This window comes from Callithrix jacchus, chromosome 15, assembly GCF_049354715.1.
Source record: "Callithrix jacchus isolate 240 chromosome 15, calJac240_pri, whole genome shotgun sequence".
NCBI lineage: Eukaryota > Metazoa > Chordata > Mammalia > Primates > Cebidae > Callithrix > Callithrix jacchus.
Window position 1 is genome coordinate 6,246,660 of NC_133516.1, and position 25,832 is coordinate 6,272,491.

The following is a 25,832-nucleotide window of genomic DNA, read 5'->3' on the forward strand; positions in this document are numbered from 1 at the left end:
CTTACAAAGGCTAAGATGTTTTTTAGTATCAAACAAACAATAAACAGCAGCAAAAATTTTCTTTTTTCTTTTTGAGATGGAGTCTCCCTCTGTCACCAAGGCTGGAGTGCAATGGCGTGATGTCGGCTCACTGCAACTTCTGCCTCCCAGGTTCAAGTGATTCTCCTGCCTCAGCCTCCCGAGTAGCTGGGATTAGAGGCGCACGCCACCATGCCCAGCTAATTTTTGTATTTTAGTAGAGATGGGGTTTCACCATGTTGACCAGGCTGGTCTCGAACTCCTGATCTCATGATCTGCCTACCTTGGCCTCCCAAGTGCTACGATTACAGGTGTGAGCCACCGCCCCGGCCAACAAAAATGTTTTCAAGTGTAACATTCTCCCCACAGGGACACTGATCCTGAGGGCAGGGACTCCAAGATGAGCAGGGACCCCCAAATCCCACTCATCTTGAGGGCAGAGGCCCCCAACCCTGGCTTCTGAATGGACCTAAGTGGCCTTAGTAAGAGGGTTGGTGGCCCTGGTGTGCAGAAGTTTGCAGACTGAGCATGAGAGCGCGCACGCACGCCCCCCACAAACGCCGCGGCCTCAAACGGCGGCCCGTTTTGGCTCCTGGCAGGGGCGTGAGAGAGGAGGCTCCAGTCAGAGCGGAGACGCTCTTCCAAAGGCCTCTCCCGACCCGCCCACGGATGGGGCAGTTTGGTATCTGCGGTCAATGCCTCGTCTTTCCCTTCTAGACCCTCCTGCCAACCCAACACACAACTTCAGCCCTCAGTTTCCCTCGCCTCAGACAACGGTCGTCCAGGCAGCCCGCTCAGTAGCCGCCGCCCTTCCCGCCCGCGAAGAAAGTGGGGGCATCCGCCGAAGGTAAGCGCCGTGCACTGCGTAGGCGCCGCGGCCCGCACATGCGCAGAGGCCGCCTCCTCGGAGCAATGGCTTCTCCGGGCCCGCCTGGCCTCCTTTGGCTGGGGGAGATAACGTTAACGAACCTCCTTGGCGATCTCACACTGTGAAGTTCTCACACTGCTGGCGCAAGGATGGCACCAACCCTTTAGAGTTTTGCCCAGAGAGGAGACGAGACTGTCCTGTGACTGGAGAGGCCGGGGGAGATCTCCTGCGCACGCGGCCTCAGCCCCAGCATCATCACAAAAGTGTGCCCTGCGTCTCCGCACCCCCTGGCTGTGTCTTAGGGCCCAGACATCCGTTTGTTAGATGCTGGTGGCCACCCACAGGGTGGTATCTGGCTGAATTTCTGGGTTGGATCAGGGTCAGGGAATCTGAGTCCCCAGGAGGCTGGGGACAGAGCTGAAGCCCGGGATCGGGTGGCAGCCATGGAAGGTGGAGAGCGGTCAGCGAGGCAGGGTGCGGGGCTGCGGGAGCTTGCGGGACAGAAGGCGCCCGTGAACCGCAGAGACGGTCTGCGGGGGAAGCCACGTGGTGTGCGACCCTGGGCATTGAGCTGCAGGCCTCCTGGCAAAGACGACTGGATTCCTGGCCCTGTGAGGTTGGTTGTTTATTGAATGCCTTCTAGACCTACATTTACTTCCTCAGTAAAAGAGCAATAACAACAATCACCCTAAAAAAGTATTAAAAGATGAAAGAGACAATCTGGCACGCAGTAAATGTTAGCCCTTAATTAATATTAATAACAGTAGCTGCCATTGAGTAGGATCTTACTGTGGGCCAGGTACTGGATTCTAGCTCTGTCTGTGTTCAAAGACATGTTTTGTTGTTACCATGTCTTCTAACCATTTGAAGACGGTGGAAAGGAATCAGAGATGAAAAGATTGTCAGTAAAACCCTAGGAATAGAAGACATAGACATTTCAGTAGTTTCTTTGAAAATTATCTCAAAAAGAGATAATTTATTAGGAAATAGGAAATAACATTAGATGTAGTCTGGGACCAGATAATAGCAGACCTTGAATGCCAGAGTAAGGAATAGCTTTCAAGAAATAGGGTCATCTTTTATTTTGGGAAGAAGAAGACTTGGAACAATAAAAATAAAACTTGTTATTTATCATGGTTCCAGAGAGGAGTTACCCAAAACATGAATGGAAGCTTCAGGGAAGCAGATTTTGACTTGACATCTACATACATATATACATACATTTACACCACATACCTACCCACCCCAAAAATAGATTTTTCATAAAAAAAAACCCGAAGCCAATTACATCTGTAAGGACTGCAGACATGAGCAATATAGAATCTTTGCTAACAGTTTACAAACTGATCTATTTTATCCTTGTCTTGTTTTTGTTATTTATTTCCACCTGGAAAGTTTGTCAGGATGGGCCACAGGGAAGGAGAAAATTGAAGTAGTAAAAGTAGTTTTGATTACATAACTATTGAACATCACATTATATATGAGCCATCTTATGTATAATTTTTAACAAAAAAACCGTTCTTATCCCAGAATCATACTATTTACAAAACAACCCACCTTAAATTTGTCTCCTACAAGGCCAGGCACGGTGGTTCACACCTGTAATCCCAGCACTTTGGGAGGCCTGTGGATCACCTGAGGTTGGGAGTTCGAGACCAGCCTGACCAACAGAGTGAAACCTCATCTCTACTAAAAATACAAAAAAATTAGTTGGGTGTGGTGCCACATGCCTGTAATCCCAGCTACTTGGGAGGTTGAGGCAGGAGAATCACCTGAACCCAGGAGGCAGAAGTTGTGGTGAGCCGAGATCACCCCATTGCACTCCAGCCTGGGCAACAAGAGTGAAACTGTCTAAAAAGAAAAAAAAATTCTCTTCTACTGGACAGCCATGACTGTGAAGTAAAACTTTGCTCTCCTTTTGTTTTGTTTTGTTTTTGAGATGGAGTTTTGCTCTTGTTGCCCAGATTGGAGTGCATGGCGCAATCTCGGCTCACTGCAACCTCCACCTCCGGGTTCAAGTGATGCTCCTGCCTCAGCCTCCTGAGTAGCTGGGATGACAGGCACTGCCACCACACCCAGTTAATTTTGTATTTTTAATAGAGACGGGGTTTCACCATGTTGGCCAGGCTGTCTTGAACTCCTGACCTCAGGAGGTCCACCCACCTTAGCCTCCCAAAATGCTGGGATGACAAGCCTGAGCCACCATGTCCAGCCTTCTTTTGTTTTAAACTACATTATTTTACCATAAAATTAGGCAACTCCATCCCACAAAACATTTGTAATGCTGGAAGTTATGCTTACTCTTTTGAGTACTTCAGAACATTATGTATTCAACTTAATAATGAGATAGTGACAACTAAAAAGGGTTTCACATTGTATACTATCAGTTCTCTGAACTCTCAAAAAAGAAGTGAACTCATAAAAATGTGTGGTTTTTGTGGGTCCCAAAAATCAAGTACGCTTTGGGAAACAGGGAGTTTAAAACCTTTTGGAAGTTAACTTGGTATAAGAGTATGAAAGGCCTCTGTTGCTCTAGTTTAAGGAAATGCTCTCCTTTTTCCTAATAAAGCTTCCCACAGAAGACAAACTGTGCACAATCAACAAGGTAAGTATGGGAAATAATTACTGCAATTCACTAACTCTCAAAAAAATTATTCATTCTGACATGTAAGGGAAACTTTATGAATGTGAAATGTGCCTCAAAGTGCTGATCTCTTAAAATTCCATAAAACAAGCTTCAGAATGCAAGTCATTTGTGCCAGATACAAGTAAATAACTGAAGCAGCATTTCTAGAGAGACTAGGCCAAAGACAGAACAAACAACGAATCCGCAGAAAAGAAACCAAGCACAGTAGAGTGTTAATAATTCACCATAGTTACTGCTCTTAAAACCAGAGCAACTAAACAACTGTCGTCTGTTTCCTTCTATGTGTGTTTTCATAATCTCTACACCATCTGAATGAAGTGTTCAGTGTACATGGATGCCGATAGACAGCCAAAGGCTACAGGAGCTTTTGTAAAAAATATTAGAACAGTAGTTTTCACGTGTTGATTTGATTTGGTGATTTTGCTTTCTCTATCTCTGCATTAAAGCTCTTAAAAGAAGACCATTCAATTTGGTTTATTAAATATTAGAAAGCATTCATATTTTATCTTTCTACTATGTATTTTTTTATATGCATGTTGGTTTCCCGAGCACTCTGTAATGGCTGTTTATATGAATTGGGAAAGAGTAAAACTAGAACTGAACCATGAAGAAGACCAACAATAACAGAGAGGCACCCCATTGTCCTGTGAAAAACACTAGACTTGGAATGAGAAACACGGGTCCCAGGTCTAGTTTCTCCTATGTCCCTGAAGAACCTTAATTGGGTTACTTAACCTCTCTTTTATTTACCCCGCAGTGTGGATCTCAATACCTAACCCACCCTACCTTATAAAATTGATGTATGAGTAAACTGAGTGGAAGAACATTATAAATTAAGATACTGTGCAATGGTAATAAATTACTCTTATTGTACCCTCTATCAAACCTGGCATTACTAGTACATGGTATTTCCAGTACTTGAACATATCGGTCTTTCTCGGTGATTAAGCATGAAGTCAAATGAGATTGGCTCAGAGTCATTTCTCCAAAGGGATGTAATCATCTTAGTATTCTGGATAATTTCCCCTAGTAAGATCCCCTTTTGAATAACACAGTTCAGTGGAGAGTCCGTGCTGACACTGAGTTAGGCTGTATCTGTAAGTTCACATGATGTGGTTAGTACCTGGAGGATGTCCCAAGAGATTTTCGGGAATCATAAAGACTTGAAAATTACTAACAGTTGTCTTTCTTTTGGTATTTAGGCAAAAAAAATGAGGAAGATTCATAAGGAAGTTAACAGAGAATTACCAAAAACTTCATGAGAAAGACATTAAGGGATGTTTCAGAGTAGTTTTTCAAGTGATCCCAGTGATCATTGAATTGGCCCATCTGTTTCTGACTGTGAAAAAGCATTCTGAAAGAACTGGTGTCAGTTGAAAAAGAAGTCTCTGAGGGTCAGCCTTTGGCTGCTTAGAGAGGTGAGATTCAGATGCCCTCAGATCATGAAAAGTGCTTGAACTCATTTCAGAGTAGAAGTGTTTTTAAATGCCAATGGAAATACCGAGTGGGCCACTTTTTTGAGATTAGAAATGTATAAAAAAGTTTTATTATTACAAGTAATTGTGAAAGCCTCACTGGATGACATTCTAGCTGAGGAAAAGAACAGAATTTTTGTATTAGTATGAAATGCTAATTTATTACTGTATTTAGATCTACTGGCCATCTGAGGGAGTTAGAAGTTAAACAGCTGTATCTCTAGTTGAACTTTGCATATTTTAAGCCAAATATGGAAGAGGGCAGGGCTAAAATAGGGAGTGTCCATAAACGGGGCTCAGAACTTGTAACAGAAAATTAAAAGATACTCCTCTCAAGGGAACTCTGTACTTTGCCCTTTGGTTAAAGTCTCATTTAGATTTAAGTTTCTAAAGCGTCCTTAAGAAATTGAATTTCTTTTGATCTCTCTGAATTGCAGAGATCAGATAAAAAACTACTTGGTGAAATGATTTCTTGTCACGTTGCTGAAGAACCTATGAAAAAGGTTGCTATCTTTGGAGGAACCCATGGGAATGAGCTAACTGGAGTATTTCTGGTTAAGCATTGGCTAAAGAATGGTGCTGAAATTCAGAGAACAGGGCTGGAGGTAAAATCATTTATTACTAACCCAAGAGCAGTGAAGACGTGTACCAGATATATTGACTGTGACCTGCATCGCATTTTTGACCTTGAAAATCTTGGGTAAGACTAAATTTTGTATTGTGCATGTATGTATGTATTTGTGAGTGAAAAGTGGTGGGCATGTGAAAGAGAACACATGTATGTATATGCATATAATTCATGTCGGTACATGCAGTCACTATGTTGAATAAGATCACTTTCACTTTTAATTACACTGCATTGTGAATTACACAATATCTAAACTAAGCATTCACATGCTCTTTTATAAACTTTCTTAAGCACCGCATTAATGATTAAGTTTTCAAGTGTATACAGATGGAGACAATAAATAGAAAAGAGTTTTGTTTTTAAATCATCTCTTTAGAGAAAAAGATTTAATAATCCTTTGCATTGAGTTAGTGTTTGGCTGCTATACTCGTGTACATTATTGTTAGCTTCTTAGGAAATTCACTACTATGGTTTCAAGCAACTATGCTTATAATACGCATTCAGTTCTAGTTCCGAAAAATGTAATGTTTCAAGTAATATTTGTTGAAGGAAAGAGTGATTAAATACCTTTTGCCAAAAGATATCAGACTACCCTGTGATCCGAGGTAATAGATGTACTTAACCTCAGCAGTGGATTGTCTTAGGTGGGATGTCAGGGACGAGAACTAAAGACATTTCACCTGAATTTTCAGAGTTCAAATTTTGCTGGATGCAACATATTGCATACAATGTATGTCATCATAACATGCTAGGTTAGGTCCTTATTAATTATTTTTGCCTTTGATTACATCATAATAGCTACCACTGTGGATATAATATGCCTCCACAACTTGCTTTTTACCACTTCTTTCTTTTTTTCCCCTTTTTCTTTATTTTATTTTATTTATTTATTTTTTTTTTTTTGAGACAGTTTCACTCTTGTTGTCCAGACTGGAGTGCAATGGTGCAATCTCATCTCACTGCAGTCTCTGCCTCCCCAGTTAAAGCGATTCTCCTGCCTCAGCCTCCCGAGTAGCTGGGATTACAGGTGCCTGCCACCATGTCCGGGTAATTTTTTATGTTTTTTATTAGAGACAGGGTTTTGCCATGTTGGCCAGGCTGGTCTCAAACTCCTGGCCTCGGGTGATCCACCCTACTCAGCTTCCCAAAGTGTTAGGATTATAGGCATGAGCCACCACACCCAGCCACTTTCTTTGACTAAAAAATATTGTGAAACATCTGTTTTTTCCAGGAAACTGTGCCAGGTACTGAGGGAGTACAAAGCTCTATACAACATGGTTTCTACCCCTCAAGGAGTCAGTAGGCCACTAGCTAAGATAGAAGACACACACAGGCACAACTCAGGGCACCATTCTATGAGCTTGTTTTCTGATCAACTCTAATTTGAGTTAGACAATTCCTTAGGTTTAGTCTCACCACAGATCAAAAGGTGGACGCTATTCTCAATAGAAATATGCCCTGCTTTATGGAATAGATGTTATTTAGTCATATTTTTACTAGCATAAATTTTAATTTGAGAAATGCTTTATCTTCATGACTAAGGTCATGTCAACACAATTCATGCTTATATTAACCTAAGATAGCTGTTAACTAACTTTGTTTTGTTTGTTTGTTTGTTTTTGAGATTGAATCTCAGAGTCTCACTCTGTCACCAGGCTGGAGTGCAGTGGCACAATGTCAGCTCACTGCAACCTCTGCCTCCTGGGTTCAAGCAATTCTCCTGCCTCAGCCTCCTGAGTAGCTGAGACTATAGGTGCCTATCACCACACCCAGCTAATTTTTATATTTTTAGTAGAGACAACTTTTCAACATACTGGCCAGGCTGATCTTTACCTCCTGACTTTGTGGTCCATCTGCCTTAGCCTCCCAAAGTGCTGGGATTACAGGTGTGAGCCACCACACCTGGCCAATATTACAAGTAAGAATTTATTGAAGAGTAACTTTTAGGCATGTTAAGTTCCCAAATAAGTCTGAAATTGACTGGGCGAGTTTATGAGCTGCATGCATTTCAGCGAGCACAGTCTTTTCAGTTAAACCCACTTTCTGCCTCTTACTGTTAACAATAATCAGAGACTACACTGTTCTCAGGGTGGTTAGAAAATAATAAAATCAATAAACTAATTAACTTTTCCAATCTTACCTCTCCCAAATTTATTCATTTTCCTGTATTTCTCCTCTCAGTGGTAGCTTCATTCCCTACCAAGTCCCCTATGAAAATCACCCTAGAACCTTCCCAGGGCTCTGTACCCCAGGTCTAGCAGATTGCTAAGTCCTCCCAATTATTCCTTGCAAGTTCTTTACAAATCCAGCCTTTCTCTCCATTTCTACTTCCTTAGTTTATTTCTTCTCTGGACAGTTAGAATAGCCTCCTAAAAGATCTCTCTGCATCCAGACTTGCTCTTACCCTTCCTGCCATCTGTTTTCCATCTGATACCTCTAGACATCATTCTACCATGCAAATCTTATTATGTCTCTCCCCTGCTGAAAAATTTTTTTAAATGTGTCCAGAATGGATTTAATCAACTTAGTATGGCTAACGCCCTCAGAATCTCACTCTTCCCTATTCTTCATCCCTTGGGACTCTTCCAATGGGAGCTGAACTGCAGGCATGAGAACTCAAAGTGTCCATCACTTCAAAACTTCAAGACTTGACTCTGAGCAACTAGGTAGATATTAGCTCCATTTACTCAAATGCAGAAGAATGATATAGAACCAAAATTGTTGAGGGCAACCTCAGGGGGTTATTTCATGAATTAATTTTTAAAATACATACATACCCATCAGGTTTTGTTTGCATATAATAGCAACCTGAGAATAGTGGTTTAAACAAATAAGGATTTCTTGTTCACAAGTAATAAGTCCAGAGGTAGCAGTCCGGGTCCCGTGCAGCAGCCACACCATATCGTCAATGTCACAGGTTCCTTCTATCTTCCCGCTCTACTCTTTCAACATGCCGGCTTTGTCCCCATGGTTTTTGCTTCTAATTCACAAAATAACAACTCCACCTTCCTGATTGCATTCCAGGCAGGATTTACCCAGCTGTAAGCAGTAGGTCCCTTGAAGATACTAGCAAATATAGCCAAGGAAAACAAATAGATGGAATTTTAGGAAAACGTGCTTGGATGGCTTAATGAGGAAAAGTAAATTTAAAACACTATTATATATAGAAAAAAATGTACCCTAACCATTTCAGGAAGTGGGGAGAGGACAGAGGCCCATTTGAGAATGGAAAAAAAACTATTGGCCCTTGTGCCAGGAAAATACACATATGTGTACCAGCAAACTTTTGGCATTTTTGAAGAGGTTACAGACTCTGGAAACTTTGTCCCTGGACCTCTGGTGGTTCCTGGACCTCAATTAAGAACCTCTAAGTAGGCCAGGTGTAGTTGCTCATGCTTGTAATTCCAGCACTTTGGGAGGCCAAGGCAGGAGGATTGCTTGAGGCCAAGAGTTCTGTAACCACCCAGCAAGTTCTCCTTGTCCACTGCCCAGACAGAGCTGATTTATCAAGACAAGGGAATTGCAATAAAGAGTTTCATTCACAAAGAGCTGGCTATATAGAAGGCCAGAGTTTTATTATTACCGAAATCAGTCTTTCCAAAAATTTAGAGATTAGAATTCTTCAGAATTATTTGGTGGTTAGGGGGCCAGTGAGTCAGGAGTGCTGACAGGTTAGATTGGAGGTAAAATCATAGGGATTAAGTCAGGAGTGCTGATAGGTCAGATGGGAGGTAAACTCATAGGGAACTGATGCTGTCTTCTGGCACTGAATCAGTTCCTGGGTGAGGGCCACAAGACCAGAGGAACCAGTTTATCCATCTGGGTGGTGCCAGCTGATCTATCAAGTTCAGAGTTTGCAAAATACCTCAAGCACTGATCTTAGGTTTTACAATAGTGGTGTTATCCCCAGGAGCAATTTGAGGAGGTTCAGAATCTTGTGGCCTCCAGCTGGTTTAAAAAGCACGACTTTTAAACCATAATTTCTAATCTTGGGCTAATTCAGTAGTCCTACAAAGGCAGTCTAGTCTCCTGGTAGGAAGGCCGTTTGTTTTGGGAAAGAGCTGTTATCTTTCTTTCAATGTTAAACTATAAACTAAGTTCCTCCCAAAGTTAGTTCAGTTTACACCCAGGCATGAATGAGGATGGCTTGGAGATTAGAAGCAAGAAGAAGTCAGGTTAGATCTCTTACATTGTAATAATTATCTCAGTTGGCCAGGCATGGTGGCTCATGCCTGTAATCCCAGCACCTTGGGAGGCTAAGGTGGAGTGATCACAAGGTCGGGAGATCAAGACCATCCTGGCTAACACAGTGAAACTCTGTCTTTACTAAAAATACAAAAATTTAGCAGGGCGTGGTTGCACATGCCTGAAGTCTCAGCTACTCAGGAGGCTGAGGCAGGAAAATTGCTTGAACCCAGGAGGCAGAGGTTGCAGTGAGCCAATATCACACCACTGCACTCCAGCCTGGGTGATGGAGTGAGACTCTGTTCCAAAAATAAATAAATAAATAAATAAATAAATAAGACAGTTGTCTCAATTACAATGTTTGCAAAGGTGATTTTAGTTCAAGGCCAGCCATGGCAACATAGCAAGACTTCATCTCCACAAAAGATAAGAAGAAGCAGATTAGCTGGGCATGGTGGCATGCACCTGTAGTTGCAGTTACTCAGGAGGCTGAGATGGGAGGACTGCTTTCGTCCAGGAGTTTGAGGGTACAGTGAGCCATGATTGGGCCACTGCACTCCAGCCTGGGCAACAGAGCAAGACCCTGTCTCAAAAAATTAAAAGGATCTCTAATTAAATTCTGTGAGCCCCTAAGTGACTATATTTGTGCACTAGAGTTAGCTAAAGTGGGGGGAAAATGATGCATTTTATGGTCTAGTCCCATAATAAATAACCCAGTGTACCATAACTACTAAGAAACTGTTCATTAAATTAATGGATATGCTTTGTTCAAGATTGAAATCAAATAATAAATTCTGCTTGATATGTCTGTCTTGTTCATGACCAGCGGCATAAATGAACTTATTACTTGGCAAGCATGCCAATGCAACATTAGTTATATGGAATCAAATGAAGAAAAAGTTTGTAATCTTTCATTTATAAACATTTCAGGTAAGTTTTTACTTCCCATACAGATTTTTCATATTAAAGATTTGGCAACTGGTCGTTTTCACACTGCGTTCTTATTCTATTTCTGTTATCTCTGCACAGATGTTGTTAATCATTTTCTTTCTGCTTATAACAGCAAAAATAGTCAGAAAATTTGCCATATGAAGTGAGAAGAGCTCAAGAAATAAATCATTTATTTGGTCCAAAAAATAGTGACGATTCCTATGACATTATTTTTGGCCTTCACAATACTACCTCTAACATGGCGTGCACTCTTGTTCTTGAGGATTCCAGGAATAACTTTTTAATTCAGATGTTTCATTATATGAAGGTAATGTTAATGCTATTAATTTATAAATTAGCAAAGGACTTGTACTTTTAAGTCAATTATAGATGTGAGACAATCAGAAAACAGTTACAAGGGAAGGTGTGAGACAAATGGGATTTATTCCACAGCCAGGTTTGGTGGCTGGGGGAAAGGGTGCTGCCAAAATACAGAGGCAGTGGTAGAAGGAAGGAGAAAAAGAGAGGAAATAAGTAAAATCATAAACACAATTAATAAAATAATAAATCACTTGTGGATTTTTGAGTCTATAAAATTACACATTTTATCCAGATAGCCACAAAATTGTGGGTTATTTGTTAAAATCAAGTAAAATTAATATTAAAATTTTAAATGGTGCCGTCAAAGTATCTCAATTACAAGGTTTTAGGAAACTTCAGAAATAGTCATTTAATGTTGACTAAAGCACAGTGATAAAAAGATTGCCTCCCTTTAGTCCTGCTCTTGTCCTCATTTGATCTAGATACCCCAGAACACATCTAATCTTTCAGGGCTTCATATAGCCAATCATTTTAAGGTTCAGAAATCTCAGAGAAAATTTGCTAGAAAAAAGCAACCAACCATAAATACACATAAAAGATTGCATGCCTATTTCTGTGCACTAGACAGCCTTCCTTCCTGAGAGCAAGTATGATTGGGAGGAAAGAGTGTAACCTGTGTTCAGATCCTCACTTTCTCCTTCAATAACCTTAGACAGAACACACCGTTCCCAAAACCTTGCTCCCCTCATTTCATTTTATTCTTGAGACAGAGTCTCACTCTGTTGGCAGGTGCCAGGCTGGAGCGTAGTGGCATGACCTTGGCTCACTGCAACCTCTGCCTCCCGGGTTCAGGCAATTCTCCTGCCTCAGCCTCCTGAGTAGCTGGGACTACAGGCGTGCACCACCACATTCAGCTAATTTTTGTATTTTTAGTAGAGACGAAGTTTCACCATGTTGGCCAGGATGGTGTTGATCTCCTGACCTCATGATCCGCCCACCCCAGCCTCCCAAAGTTCTGGGATTACAGGCCTGAGCCACTGCACCCAGCGGCTTCCCTCATTTTATAAAATTGGGGTTGTAACAACACTTACCCATGAGGACACTAAATGAAATAAAGTATTTAAAGCATTTAGCCTAATACCTAACCTATAGTAAAGATTAACTGTTGTTTTTGTTTCCCTTAAGCTTTGGATAATAACCGGGTGGTGGTCCTCATAGGAGAAACAATGTAGCTATTCCTTGTTGCCTATTGAAGAGAGAGCTGAATGCTTTGATGGCCAGACATGGAGGCAGTGTTGATGACACTTTGTTATAAAAACCAAGAGGCCTGTCTTAAATTCTCATACAGATAAGCAGGAGGAGAAAGAACCACTGAACATCTGTAGAGAGATGGACCACAGGAGTAGAAACAGAATTGCTTAAGACACCAACACCAAGCTAAATAGAGCAAGCAGTGATGAAATAAAAATAACCACAGCCATTAAGAAAGAACATTGAATTCATGTTTTTAGATCATGGGTCTGGAGAACTATTTAATGTACATTTTACCTGGAAAGACATAGCATAATTCAATTTTATATGAATTTTATATTGTATAATTTGTTTTCAAATCTATAAACATTGGGTTTTATAGTGTTTCATAAAGCTATCTTACCAGTCTTACTTGACGAAGTAAAATGTACTGAAGGTATTATTGACTCTTGAAGTGAAGAGAACAAAACACATGGTTTTAACATAATGAGAAAGACATTTTAAATGTTTTTCAGACTTCTTTGGCTCCACTGCCCTGCTATGTGTATCTTATTGAGCATCCTTCCCTCAAATATGCAACCACTCATTCTATAGCCAAGTATCCTGTGAGTAAGTCGCAGTTCCCATTGACATAATGCAATAAAATATATCCTAGCTGAAACTCAGAGAAATTTTTCTTTTTTTTGAAACAGAGTCTTGCTCTGTCACCCAGGCTGGAGTTCAGTGGTGTGCTCTCGGCTCACTACAACCTCCACCTCCCCAGTTCAAGAGATTCTCCTGACTCAAGCTCCCTATTTGCTGGGATTACAGGCATGTGCCACCACACCCAGCTAATTTTTATATTTTTAGTAGAGATGGGATTTCACCATGTTGGACAGGTTGGTCTTGAACTCCTGACCTCAGGTGATTCACCTGCTTCGGCCTCCCAAAGTGCTGGGATTACAGGTGTGAGCCACTGTGAAAAATACTAGCCATCTAACTTTGGTAATACATACATTCATGAGCTTGTCCAGAGTGGTCAGATTTGATTGGATCAGAAAGGCAAGGGGTGTGTTTCTCCAAAGTGCTCGTGCTGCCAGCGACCTACTCCAGGTTGTTTTCCAGCCTCTCCTTATCAAGACCTGTAAAAGATCTGAGAAATTTTACCCAACTTACACATTAATGATGAGCTTGGCACTTTTGAGTGGGTGTCAGTAGAAGACACAAGACTCCTGAAACAGAGACCAAGAATAGGTGACTAACAGTAGTAATAGCAGAGTGTCAGCACTTTTACACCACTCCCGAAGCTCCACTTCCCACAGGGTGACATGAAAGGAGTCAGAGGCAGTTCTACATGCCACTGGCTGCATTCTAGGAGAGAAACACTCAGCAGAGGAATCTTAATTTTGTATAATGGGCAGTAAGCATGAGCACCCTTTGCCCCAAGGAAAACCCCATTCCTAACTTCCAAGGCTGTTCACTGTACAGACATCCTTGAAAAGATAATATGGAACAAAAATAGTCTGTGTCAGGCCAGGTTCAGTGGCTCATGCCTGTAATCCGAGCACTTTGGGAGGCCGAGGTAGGTGGATCACGAGGTCAGGAGATCAAGACCATCCTGGCCAACATGGTGAAACCCCATCTCTACTAAAAATACAAAAATTAGCTGGGCGTGGTGGTGGGTGCCCATAATCCCAGCTACTCAGGAGGCTGAGGCAGGAGAATTGCTTGAACCCAGAAGTCAGAAGTTGCAGTGAGCTGAGATCGCACCACTGCACTCCAGCCTGGGTGACAGAATATGACTCCGTTTCAAAAAAGAAAATTCATGTCTTGCTCACGAGACTTGCAGAAATGCAAAAGACCCATGAAGAATCCTCTCTCCACATCCCTCTTGTCACCTGCTTTGCAATAGATGTTTTATGAACTGTTTGTCATCTGTTCTCTTGTTTACCCTGCCAGTTACTAGGCTGTGAGTCCATCTTTACCTTCTGGTAATTCCAAAGTGCAGGCCCACACTCTGGTGCACCCTCTCAAACAGATGCTCTTTCTTATCCCATTCTCTTTCCTGAGCACCCCATTAGCATAATTAGTTATCTGCAGACTACACTACAATTAAAATTACAACTTAAAATAGTTTTGTTAAATCTCAGATGGCTTAGCTAAGAGTAATTTAATTTAAAACCAGGTTGGAAAACAATGTAAATAAATAAAAATCTAAAATTATTCTGGATATTCAAGTATTGATCCTTTTGTGCATAATAAAGGGATCTTTATATGGCCATCTTTGGTGACCACATTGTCCAAACCAAAATTTAAGTTTTCGCTACGAGATCTCATATCAGAGCAGAATATTTAGATTGTAGGTTATGGCTATGGCAGAGTCAGGGGTGGAGCTGAATGAATAATGGTTACACAAACAAATTTCTAAGTCTCAAATGAGACCATGATTGATCTGAGAAAGGAGAAGGCTGTGTCCAGTTTCTTTCCCGTGTGTGTGTGTGTGTGTGTGTGTGTGTGTGTGTATGTGTGTGTGTGTGTCTGCATGATCCTAAGACTGGCTGCAGTACACTGCTTCTTTCCAGGGTAAGATTTACCTAGAATGATCCTGTCACATTTCTTCTGCCTTGGGAACAGAATGCGAAGGTGGTCCTTGTAAGTGCCAACTAGAAGTTAAAGCAAATTTGTATGCAGTAATATTCTGAGTGTGTGATAAAATGTTGACTCAGAAAGATTATCTCTCTGATGTTAAACATGCTTTATTCTCCAATGAGTGCATGAGATAAAAATCACCCAAATAAAACAGCAAAGTTGAAAGGAGAACATATAACATTTCTAATTATTTACAATAAGCTTAATATTTCCTCAGATTGAAACATTTTAAAGATTTGGCTCAACTTGTAAGGGCCAAACATATCAGCAGATGTTTGTTCTGGCTAAGAGTAGCATTGCCTGCAAATATCAGAGACCAAGGCTGATATTTGAAAGTTTGGAAAGCTTGTGCTTTTATTTGGTGTCACAGAGAAACAGGATCTACATCTCTTATTGCTAAGCCTTTGGTTTGTTTCAGCTAATTGCCTCTATTTGGGTATTTAGCTTACACCAATTCCTTACTTCAAGTATTGATACTTTTGTGCATAATAAAGATTTCTTTATTCTTTTTTTGGGGGGGTGTGAGGAAGGCAGGAAGGGAGGGAAGAAGGATGGTAGGGAGGAAGGAAGGGATGAAGGAAGGAAGGAAGGAAGGGAGGAAGCGGGGAGGGAGGGAGGGAGGGAGGGAAGGGAAGAAAGGAAATCAAGCAATGAAAGAGACATTGCCGACCTGGATCTAGAGGTTTACAAGTTGATTTCTTTTTTTTTTTTTTGAGAGAAGGAAAGAAAAAAAAATAATAAGTAAAGGAGAGGAAGAAAGAGGAGAGAAAGAGGGAGAGTAAATGGAAATATTGCTTTATTTTGAAAAAAAAATTGTGTATTAATAATGGCCAATCAATGTTTCATTTAAACTAATGGGTAGGTGTGATGTGGTATTGACAAGAATGTGTATTTTGTGTATTTGAAGTGGAGAGCTCTATAAATATTTATTAAGTTTACTTGTTCTGGATCTGAGTTCGAGTCCTTGATATCCTTATTAATTTTCTGTCTCATTGAATCTAAGTCTCCTATCTGGGTGTTAGGATCGTTAGCTCTTGTTGTTGCATTGATCCTTTTACCACTATATCTTTGTTGCTTTAAAATCTATTTTATCCGATACAAGAATTGCTACTCCTGATTTTTATTTATTTATTATTTATTTTTGCTCTCCATTTGGTTGGTAAATCTTTCTCCATCCCTTTGTTTTGAGTCTTTGTGTATTCTTGCATGTGAAACAGGTCTGGATGTAACATGCCGTTGGGTTTTGGCTGTGTCTTTTGATTAGGGGATTTAGTCGATTTAAATTTAGGGTTACTGCCATTTGATGTTGACTGGCTGTTTTATCCATTCGTTGGTGTAAATTCTTCTTTATGTTGGTGCTCTTTACTTTTTGGTGTATTTTTAGAAAGGCTAATACTGGTTGTTTCTTTCTGTGTGTAATGCTTCTTTCAGAAGCTCTTGTAAAGCAGGCCTGGTGGTAATAAAATCTCTGAGTTCTTGCTTGTTCATAAAAGATTTTATTTTTCCTTCAGTTGTGAAGCTTAGTTTGGCTGGATATGAAATTCTGGGCTGAAGGTTCTGTTCTTTGAGGATGTTGAATATTGGCCCCCACTCTCTTCTGGCCTGTAGAGTTTCTGCTGAGAGATCTGCTGTAAGTCTGATAGGCTTGCCTTTGTGGGTTATCTGACCTTTCTCTCTGGCTGCCCTTAGTATCCTCTCTTTCATTTCAACCCTGGTGAATCTAACGATTATGTGCCTTGGGGTTGCTCTTCTTGAGGAATATTTTTGTGGTGTTCTCTGTATTACCTGGGGTTGAATGTTGACCTGCTTTGCTAGTTTAGGAAAATTTTCCTGAATAATATCCTAAAGGGTATTTTCCAGCTTGGGTTCATTCTCTCCATCACATTCAGGTACACCTATCAAACGTAAATTTGGTCTTTTCACATAGTCCCACATTTCTTGGAGACTTTGCTCATTCCTTTTTATCCTATTTTCTCTAATATTTTCTTCACGTTTTATTTCATTAAGTTGGACTTTGACCTCTGATATCCCTTCTTCTGCTTGAACAATTCGAGTGTTTAAACCTGTGCATACTTCTCGGAGTTCCTGTATTGTATTCTTCAGTTCCATTAATTCACTCATACTCCTCTCTAAGTTGTCTATTCTCAATAGGATTTCATCAAATCTTTTTTCAAAGTTCCTAGTTTCTTTACGTTGGGCTACAAAATGTTCTTTTAACTCACCAAAGTTTGTTATTATCCATTCCTTGAAGAATGATTCTGTCATCAGGAGGCGCTCATTCTCCATCAAGCCTTGTTCCATTGTTGATGTGGAACTGTGATCATCTTTAGAGGGAGAGGCGTTCTGACTTTGAGTATTCTCAGCTTTTTTACGTTGGTTTCTTCCCGTCATTGTAAATTTATCCTCCTTTCAGATTAGGTCTCTTGAGTGGACGTCCAGGTTGTTAGTTCCCAGGGCCAGAGCAGCAGCGTTAAAACTGATGGTGCTTTTCTTCCCAGGATTCTCCTGTCGGGCTTCCTTCTTGTTTTCGTAGTAGGTGACTCTGCCTTCCCGGGGCTCCAAACCTCGGTCAGAAGGCGAACTGGTCCCATTTACTCTGCGCCGAGTGCTGCTGCACCGAGGTGCCGGCGGAACCGCTCCGCCGACCACGAGAGTCGCGCTGGCGACTCGTGTGTTTCCACCACTGGGGGATCTTCTGCTCCGTGAGCGACCATCCTTTGTCTGGAAGTGTGGCGTCCTCTAGTTCTCCGCGCCTTCCCTGAGAGCTGCAATCCCGGAATGTTAGCGATCGGCCATCTTGGATCGTTCCAAGATTTCTTTATTCTTAAATCATTGACTAGGTGATTACTATGATTGACTTAAACTGTTCAGCATTAACTCTTCAACTGGAGAAAAATTTACCTACTTTGAAGACTGGAAGTCCAACTAAAACCAGGATTCTATTAGAAAAAGGAGGAAGGTGAAGTGGATTTGGGGTAGGCAAACGACACCGTATTCTGTAGTATTCCTACAGACATATCTACAAACACACTTTTTCACATATTTGCATGTCATTTATGCACACATGCATTTATGACACCATATACTTAAATATAATATGTTCATACATTTATGCAAGAAACCTAAGCACAGCAAACAAAAAATGATGCAAGAGGAAATGATAGGATTATGTGTATTGGGAAATAACAGAAGTGGGTGAAAATAGGATGAGTGTAAAAGAATGTAGACCATGAATGGGGTGGGAGAGGATGAGGGTAGAATGAGGGTCGTGCATTTGGTAAATGGTTTGATAAAGGAGAAGGTAATGGCTGGGGAGGTGGCTTTGTGGGAAGCTTGAATAAAAAGGAAGGGACTAAAGAAGTAGTTTACAGAAAGAGTATTTTGTAGATTTCAGGATGGATGTTTGACAGCCATACAAAGTAGACCCAGCAGTACAGGCATCCTTTCATATGAGTCATGAAAAATGAATACACGTTTTTCCTATATAAAATTAAAACCAGGCCGGGCACAATGATACCTCATGCCTGTAATCTCAGCACTTGGGGAGGCCCAGGAGGGCATATTACCTGTGGTCAGGAGTTCAAGACCAGCCTCACCAACATGGCAAAAGCCCATCTCTACTAAAAACACAAAAATAAGCCAGGAATGGTGGCCCTTGCCTGTAATCCCAGCTACTCAGGAGGTTGAGGCAGGAGAATCGCTTGAACCTGGGAGGCAGAGGTTGCAGTGAGCCAAAATCACACCATTGCCCTCCAGCTTGGGCAACAAGAGTGACACTCCATCTCAGAAAAAAAAAATAAAAGAAAGAAAAATTAAAACCATTGCACTATTGTATTAGGATGGATAGTTATGTTAAGGTCAAAATTGTTGCTTGGCCAGGTGCAGTGGCTCACTCCTGTAATCCCAGCACTTTGGGAGGCCAAGGCAGGCAGATCATGAGGTAGGATTCAAAACCAACCCGGCCAACATGGTGAAACTCTGCCTCTACTAAAAATACAAAAATTTGCTGGGTGTGGTGGCACACATTTGTAATTCCAGCTACTCAGGAGGCGGAGGCAGGAGAATCTCATGAACCCGGGAGGCAGAGGTTGCAGTGAGCCAAGATAGTGCCATTGCACTCCAGCCTGGGCGACAAAGCAAGACTAAATTTCAAAAAAATAATTGTTGCTGAAGGGTCACACAGATTGTCACATTGACTTACATCCATGATTCATCTTGTCTAGATTTCTGTGACTAATTAGATGTCCTTCCTCCTGTCAAAGCTAAATGTCAAATCTTAAGTTTCTCTTCATTTCCACCTCTTATTTTGTCAGCATAAACTTGTTCACCTCTTCTACTATGTTATGATTTTTAAATATTTTGCAAAACTGAAGGAAATTTAAGGGAAAAAAACCACAGAGTTTCTTATGTCTAACAGTACTGATTTTTCATCCATGTTCTCTCCTGGTGTTTATTCACTATGCACATAACTTAAACGTGTAAATGTCCTGCTTTCCTCTTGCCAAACATGACACCTCAAATATTTTCCATGATTCACCTTTTTAATAATTTTGGAGAACATAATTCTAAATCTTGATACATTAAAATGCTTAGTTTTATAATATATTTTATTACTGGTATGAATGTGACTGTCTGTCCTTCTGTACCTAGGTATAGAAGTTGGTCCTCTGCCTCAAGGGGTTCTGAGAGCTGATATCTGGGATCAAATGAGAAAAACGATTAAACATGCTCTTGATTTTATACATCATTTCAATGAAGGTAGGTAAGTAATGAAGGTAACGTATATAAAATTTAACCACCAAACATTTAAGTTACAATTGGAACCTAGGTCAAATGTGCCAGGCCAATGATATTCAGTGCTTTAAAAAAATTTGTTTACTTCAGCCATTCCAGAATAGACACATTCAAGAAAAGCATCTACCAAAGAAAGCCTCCAAATTAAATTTTTATTTCCTGTTAATCTCCATTTTAAAAGGAAAAGAAAAGGCTAGAAAATACAAATGCCCGGTAAACATATGAAAAGATGTTCAACATCACTAGTAATTATAGAGAAATGCAAATTAAAATAAGAAACCATTTCCCCCATTAAGTTGGGAAAATATTAAATTCTGACAATATTAAGCATTGGTAAATGTGCAGGAAAGGGGGCACTCTCATTCCCTGCTGGTGAACATATAAGTTGGTAAAGACTTTTTTTTTAACAGCAATCACTTATCTTTCCAGATCTGGCAAAGACATTTTAGAGGTTAATTTTACAGTATCCATTTCTTAAAACACACCACTAGTCTGGGCTTGGTGACTCACGCCTGTAATCCAAGCACTTTGGGAGGCCAAGGCAGGCACATCACCTGAGGTCGGGAGTTTGAGACCAGCTTGGTCAACATGGTGAAACCCCGTCTCTACTAAAAATACAAAAATTAGCCAGGTGTGGTGGCAGGTGCCTGTGATCCCAGCTACTAGGGAGGCTGAGGCAGGCAGGAGAATTGCTTAAGCCTGGGAGGTGGAGGTTGCAGTGAGACGAGATCACGCCACTGCACTCCAGCCAGATGGACAAGGGTGAGACTGAGTCAAAAACAAAACAAAACAAAACACCAAACTTATTACCCAGCAATTCCACATCCCAAAGGAACACAAGCATGACCAACATGTTGCTTACAAAGACTGTGATTCTGTATCATGTATAACAGCAAAAGAATGGAGACAGCACCAATGTCTATCTGTTGGTGGACAGATAAATAAACTAACATGGAAGAATCTTCAAAACACATTGGTAATTAGCAGAAATCAAGCTCTAGACCAAGACATTCAGGACACCAATTGTCTTTAAAATAATGATTATAATAATAATCACTTGCTAGGATACAGATATATGTTAACATATCACAGGAAAAGTCCTAGAAGAAAACACACCAAAATGATCACAGTGGTTACCAGGAAGAAGAGGAAAGACCCAGGCTAATTTTGCCTTCATTATAGTCAATAAGAATGATGCATTCATATATTATTTCTGTAATTAAAAATAAATTAAATGGAGACTGGTGGACAAGGTGCATATATGGAACCCTAGGTACTATCTGCTCATTTATTTATTAAGTAATTTATTTTGTAAATCTAAAACTGCACTAAAATGTCTATTAATTATAAAAAATAAATTTAAGTTGGAAAATAATTGCTTAAAATCAAAGAGACATTCTGTGAACAATTATTCCAGCAGACCGAGCTGGAATTGCTGTTGAGGAATGGGTAATGACAGTAACAGAGCTGGTGAGTACCTCAGTGTCTCTGGGGAGTAAATTCCTTTGCCTCGGACGGTGCATCCTGCTGCAGTCACGGGCTTTTCTTTTGTGCTTGGGAATCCTTGGACTCCAAAATCATGAAAATTGAACATTTGATTTTCACCATCTTTGTCTGAGGGCAGGTTCTGTACTGTTTAATGGAACTGGTTTTGAGAAGATCACAACATATTTGCAATAAACCCTCTGAATAGTAAGTGTAGAACTACAATATGTTATGAAGTGATACATTCAGATAGAAGGCACAAATCTGGGTGGAAAACATGATTTTCAGATTATGGACCATAGTATCCTCTCACAGGGTGGAGAAAAGCAGTTCCTGGAATACCTTACCTCTTATCTCTGAGTCAACTGAGTTGTTCTGTATGTCATAGCTCTTCTGTGTAATATTTCATTTAATCAAAGGATTCTGCAATTAAAAAATTGTCAACCACAATTTATTTAGACTATCCAGCTTGGTGAATTTTCAACTGAGCACACGAATCCAAAGAATGCTGACAAATAAATCAGACCCGCCTAGTGAAAAGTCTCAAGAAGTGTGTAGAAGGACTTCATCCTTGACTCTGTACTACTTGGAATTATAGTTAGTGACCTGAGTGACAGGTCATAGGAAGGTAGCAGGAAAACACCCTGCTTGAGGAGGCAGATCCCAGGAGTCCTGACAATCTTTAACAATCTTTTAAACCAAACATTAAAGGCTAACAACATCAGGGACAAAGTTTTGCTCTTATGTTTAGAAAAAAAATCCCAGAATAAGGAAGGTCATGGTCTTTTTTCTGCCTTGAATAAACAACACTGGAAAACTGTAAGTCAATAATCCAAGAGAAACATCTATAAAGAGGAATTTAGCCAAGGAGACATTGAGAATGTTGAAGAGCTTGAAAACCATGATGAGAATAATTTCTGGTTCATGCCTCTAATTCTGCACTTTGGGAGGCAAGGCAAGTGGATCACTTGAGGTCAGCAGTTCAAGACCAGCCTGAGCAACATGGAAAAACCTCGTCTCCACTAAAAATGCAAAAATTAACTGGGTGTGGTGGTGCAGGCCTGTAGTTCCAGCTGCTCTGGAGGCTGAGGCATGAGAATAGCTTGAACCCAGGAGGCGGAGGTTGTGGTGAGCCAAGATTGTGCCACTGCACTCCAACTTGGGTGACAGAGTGAGACAATCTCAAAAAAAAAAAGGAAAGAAAGAAGTCTACATTGGAAATAAATTAGACATATTTTCTGTGACTCAGAGAGCAAAAGAGAATCAATGAGATAAAGTTACCTAGAGGCAGAAAATTTTTTTTTTTCTTTTTCTTTTTTGAGACAGGGTCTCACCCTCTTGTCAAGGCTGGAGTGCAGTGGTGTGACCATGGCTCACTGGAGCCTCAACCCCCTGGGCTCAAGCAGTCCTCCCACCCAGCATCTTGAGTTGCTGAAACTATATGTGAGTGCCACCACTCTGGCTAATTTTTGTGTTTTTTTGTAGAGATTAGGTTTCACCATGTTGCCCAGGCTGGTCTTGAACTCCTGAGCTGAAGCAATCTGCCCACCTCGGCTTCCTGAAGCACTGGGGTTACAGGCCTGCACCACTGCACCTGGCAAGACAGAAATCTTGTTAACAAATCTGAGCAGCCATGAAACAGGCCACACTTTGTGAGGCTGTTCATGCAGAAGTAAGATGACTATGTGGCCAGAACAATATGGAGAATACTCAAACATAGTTGGAAGTTAGGCTTTCAAGCCTCCTTCCAACTCTGAGTAGCAAAAACATACTCCTCTGTGTTCCATCAGTTTTTACTTTCTTCCTATCAAACATTCTGGTTTAAAGACATGAGATCTGGTAAGTTCCCATCTTCATCTTGGAAGGTGTGGTAGGTTTTAATTCTTCCCTTTCCTGCATCCACATCCTGGCAGTGTGAGGTTTCATATCGTTCTGTTCAGAAGTAGAGTCTATTTTCCCACTCCTTGACTGTCTGGCTCGGCCACGTGCCTTGTTTTGTGCCATGGAAAAGGCTTGAAAAGCGCTTGCACACTGCAGCTTGCTCTCTTTCTGCCCTTGGAAGCCCTGTACATGTACCTTTATGCACACCAGTTCACATTGGGCTGCTGGATGCTGGAAGCCGATGAAGTGGAAAACTCAGGCACCCTCACAGACAGTCATGCAACTCCAGCTGACAGATGTAAGAGTCAGGTCATCCCATATGGTCCAGCTTCCCGATGAGCTGTCAGCTCACCACAAAGGCATGAACGAAACAATAAAAAATCAACAAAGCCAGTGTAGACCAAAGGAACTTCCCAACCAACCCATAGAATCATGAACTAAATTAAGAGGTGATTGTTTCAAGCCACCGAATTCTGGGATAGTATATATGTTATGCAGCAAAAGCTAACTGATAGAGAAGTGATCGCTGGGTATCCCCATTCTAACTCTGCTCTAATGGCAAAGGAAGCCTTTCCTTTCACTTGTGGCCATAACACGCTGTGGGCCCTACATTGCATCAAAAGTTCATCCTATTTGCTCAGAGATAGCCTGGTATATATATAAACTACTCCTTTTCTAGGTTTCTGGGAATTGGGTTGTTTGATGTTGCTGCATCTTTGGAATTTGGTCTCTACCATTGGCAGCCTGCTTGCATCCCAAGAGATCATTGCTCAGGAGCTGTCCCAGTGTTTAATGTACTAAGTTAAGAAAAAGAGACCAGACACGGTGGCTCACACCTGTAATCCCAGCACTTGAGGCCGAGGCGAGCAGATCACAAGGTCAAGAGATCGAGACCTTCCTGCCCAACATGGTGAAACCCTGTCTCTACTAAAAATACAAAAAAGCTGGGTATGGTAGCACGCACCCATAGTCCCAGCTACTTGAGAGGCTGAGACAGGAGAATCCCTTGAATTTGGGAGGCAGAGGTTGCAGTGAGCCAAGATCACACCACTGCACTCCAGCCTGAGCAAGAAAGTGAGACTCCATCTCAACAACAACAACAACAAGCACAAGACCAAAGTCACCTAAGTTGCTGGAACTCCTCCTGAAAATATGCAGTCATAAAATATCATGGCTGGAAGGGCCCTCCAAGATAAACCAATCCAATACCTTCATTTGACAGGTAAAGAAAGTGAGCCTCAGCCGGGCACGGTGGCTCAAGCCTGTAATCCCAGCACTTTTGGAGGCCAAGGCAGGTGGATCACGAGGTCAAGAGATCGAGACCATCCTGGTCAACATGGTGAAACCCCGTCTCTACTAAAAATACAAAAAATTATCTGGGCATGGTGGCACGTGCCTGTAATCCCAGCTACTCAGGAGGCTGAGGCAGGAGAATTGCCTGAACCCAGGAGGCGGAGGTTGCGGTGAGCAGAGATCGCGCCATTGCACTCCAGCCTGGGTAACAAGAGCGAAACTCCATCTCAAAAAAAAAAGAGAAAGAAAGAAAAGAAAGTGAGCCTTGGCCAGATGCAGTGGCTCACACCTGTAATCCCAGCCTTTGGGGAGGCCCCGATGGGCGGATCATGAGGTCAGGAGTTCGAGAAGAGCCTGGCCCATATGATGAAACCCCATCTCTAAAACAAAAAAATACAAGGAAAGAAAGTGAGCCTCAAGAAGCTAAGCATCTTGTTTGAGACTACAGAGCCAGGAGATTAGAGCCCAGGTCTCCTGACTCCCAGTCCTAGATTCCTTTTCTCCCAAACTGGCTTTTTAAGTTCTGTTTTCTACCTCTGTCCATCAGTGCCTTTGTGGACAGAGAGCTGACAGGAATAACTGAAGAACATCTTTTGCTGAGTGTTGTCTGTGAACATCCTTAACAAAACACGATCTGTTCTCCCCGTCCCTGTCTTCATTTTGTTACCGCTGTTGTTACTGTCTCTTCCTTACATTATCAATGTCCCTTTTTCCAGAGATTTTCTTTTCTTTTTTATTTTTTTTTTTGAGTTGGAGTTTCACTCTTTTTGCCCAGGCTGGAGTGCAGTGGCATGATCTCGGCTCACTGTAACCTCCACCTCCCAGGTTCAAGAAATTCTTCTGCCTCAGCCTTTTGAGTAGCTGGGACTGCAGATGCCCATCACCATGGCCGGGTATTTTTAGCAGAGATGGGGTTTCACCAAGTTGGCCAGGCTGGTCTCAAACTCATGACCTCAGGTGACCCACCAGCCTTGGCTTCCCAAAGTGTTTGGATGACAGGGGTGAGCCACTGTGCCCAGCCCAGAGATTTTTTACTTGGCATTTATACATATTCTTTTTGTCATAGGAAAAGAATTTCCTTTCTGTGCCATTGAGGTCTATAAAATTATGGAGAAAGCAGATTATCCCAGGAATGAAAATAAAGAAATTGCTGCTATCATCCATCCTAATCTGCAGGTAACATTTATTTTTTCTTTAAAATATTGAAAATAATAATGCTGTATCTTTGAGTAGAAGTTTATAGTTCATACAGCACTTGGTGTACATTCGCTCATTTGATGCTCTCAAAGACACTGACGGTAGGGAAGATGCTCAGACAGTCGCTCAATAAATACTTTTTTTAAAAAAATAGAGTTTCATTCTTGTTGCCCAGGCTGGGGTGAAATGACACAATCTCGGCTCACTGCAACCTCCACCTCCTGGATTCAA

The 25,832-nt window shown here is 41.3% G+C and overlaps 1 long non-coding RNA gene across 3 annotated transcripts in view; it reads left to right on the top strand.

Moving 5' to 3' along the window:
- Nucleotides 1-600: 600 nt before the first annotated feature.
- The window catches only part of LOC144579415 (uncharacterized), a 38,324-nt gene continuing 13,092 nt past the window's right edge, over nucleotides 601-25,832 (top strand). For 2 of the 3 annotated variants that reach the window (XR_013526878.1, XR_013526877.1), the window contains exons 1-3: nucleotides 5,290-5,708; nucleotides 19,602-19,709; nucleotides 25,471-25,580. This is a non-coding gene — a long non-coding RNA (uncharacterized LOC144579415). Of the gene's footprint in view, nucleotides 1,503-5,289; nucleotides 5,709-19,601; nucleotides 19,710-25,470; nucleotides 25,581-25,832 lie in introns of those variants that run through there. The other variant, XR_013526879.1, reaches the window with a different exon arrangement.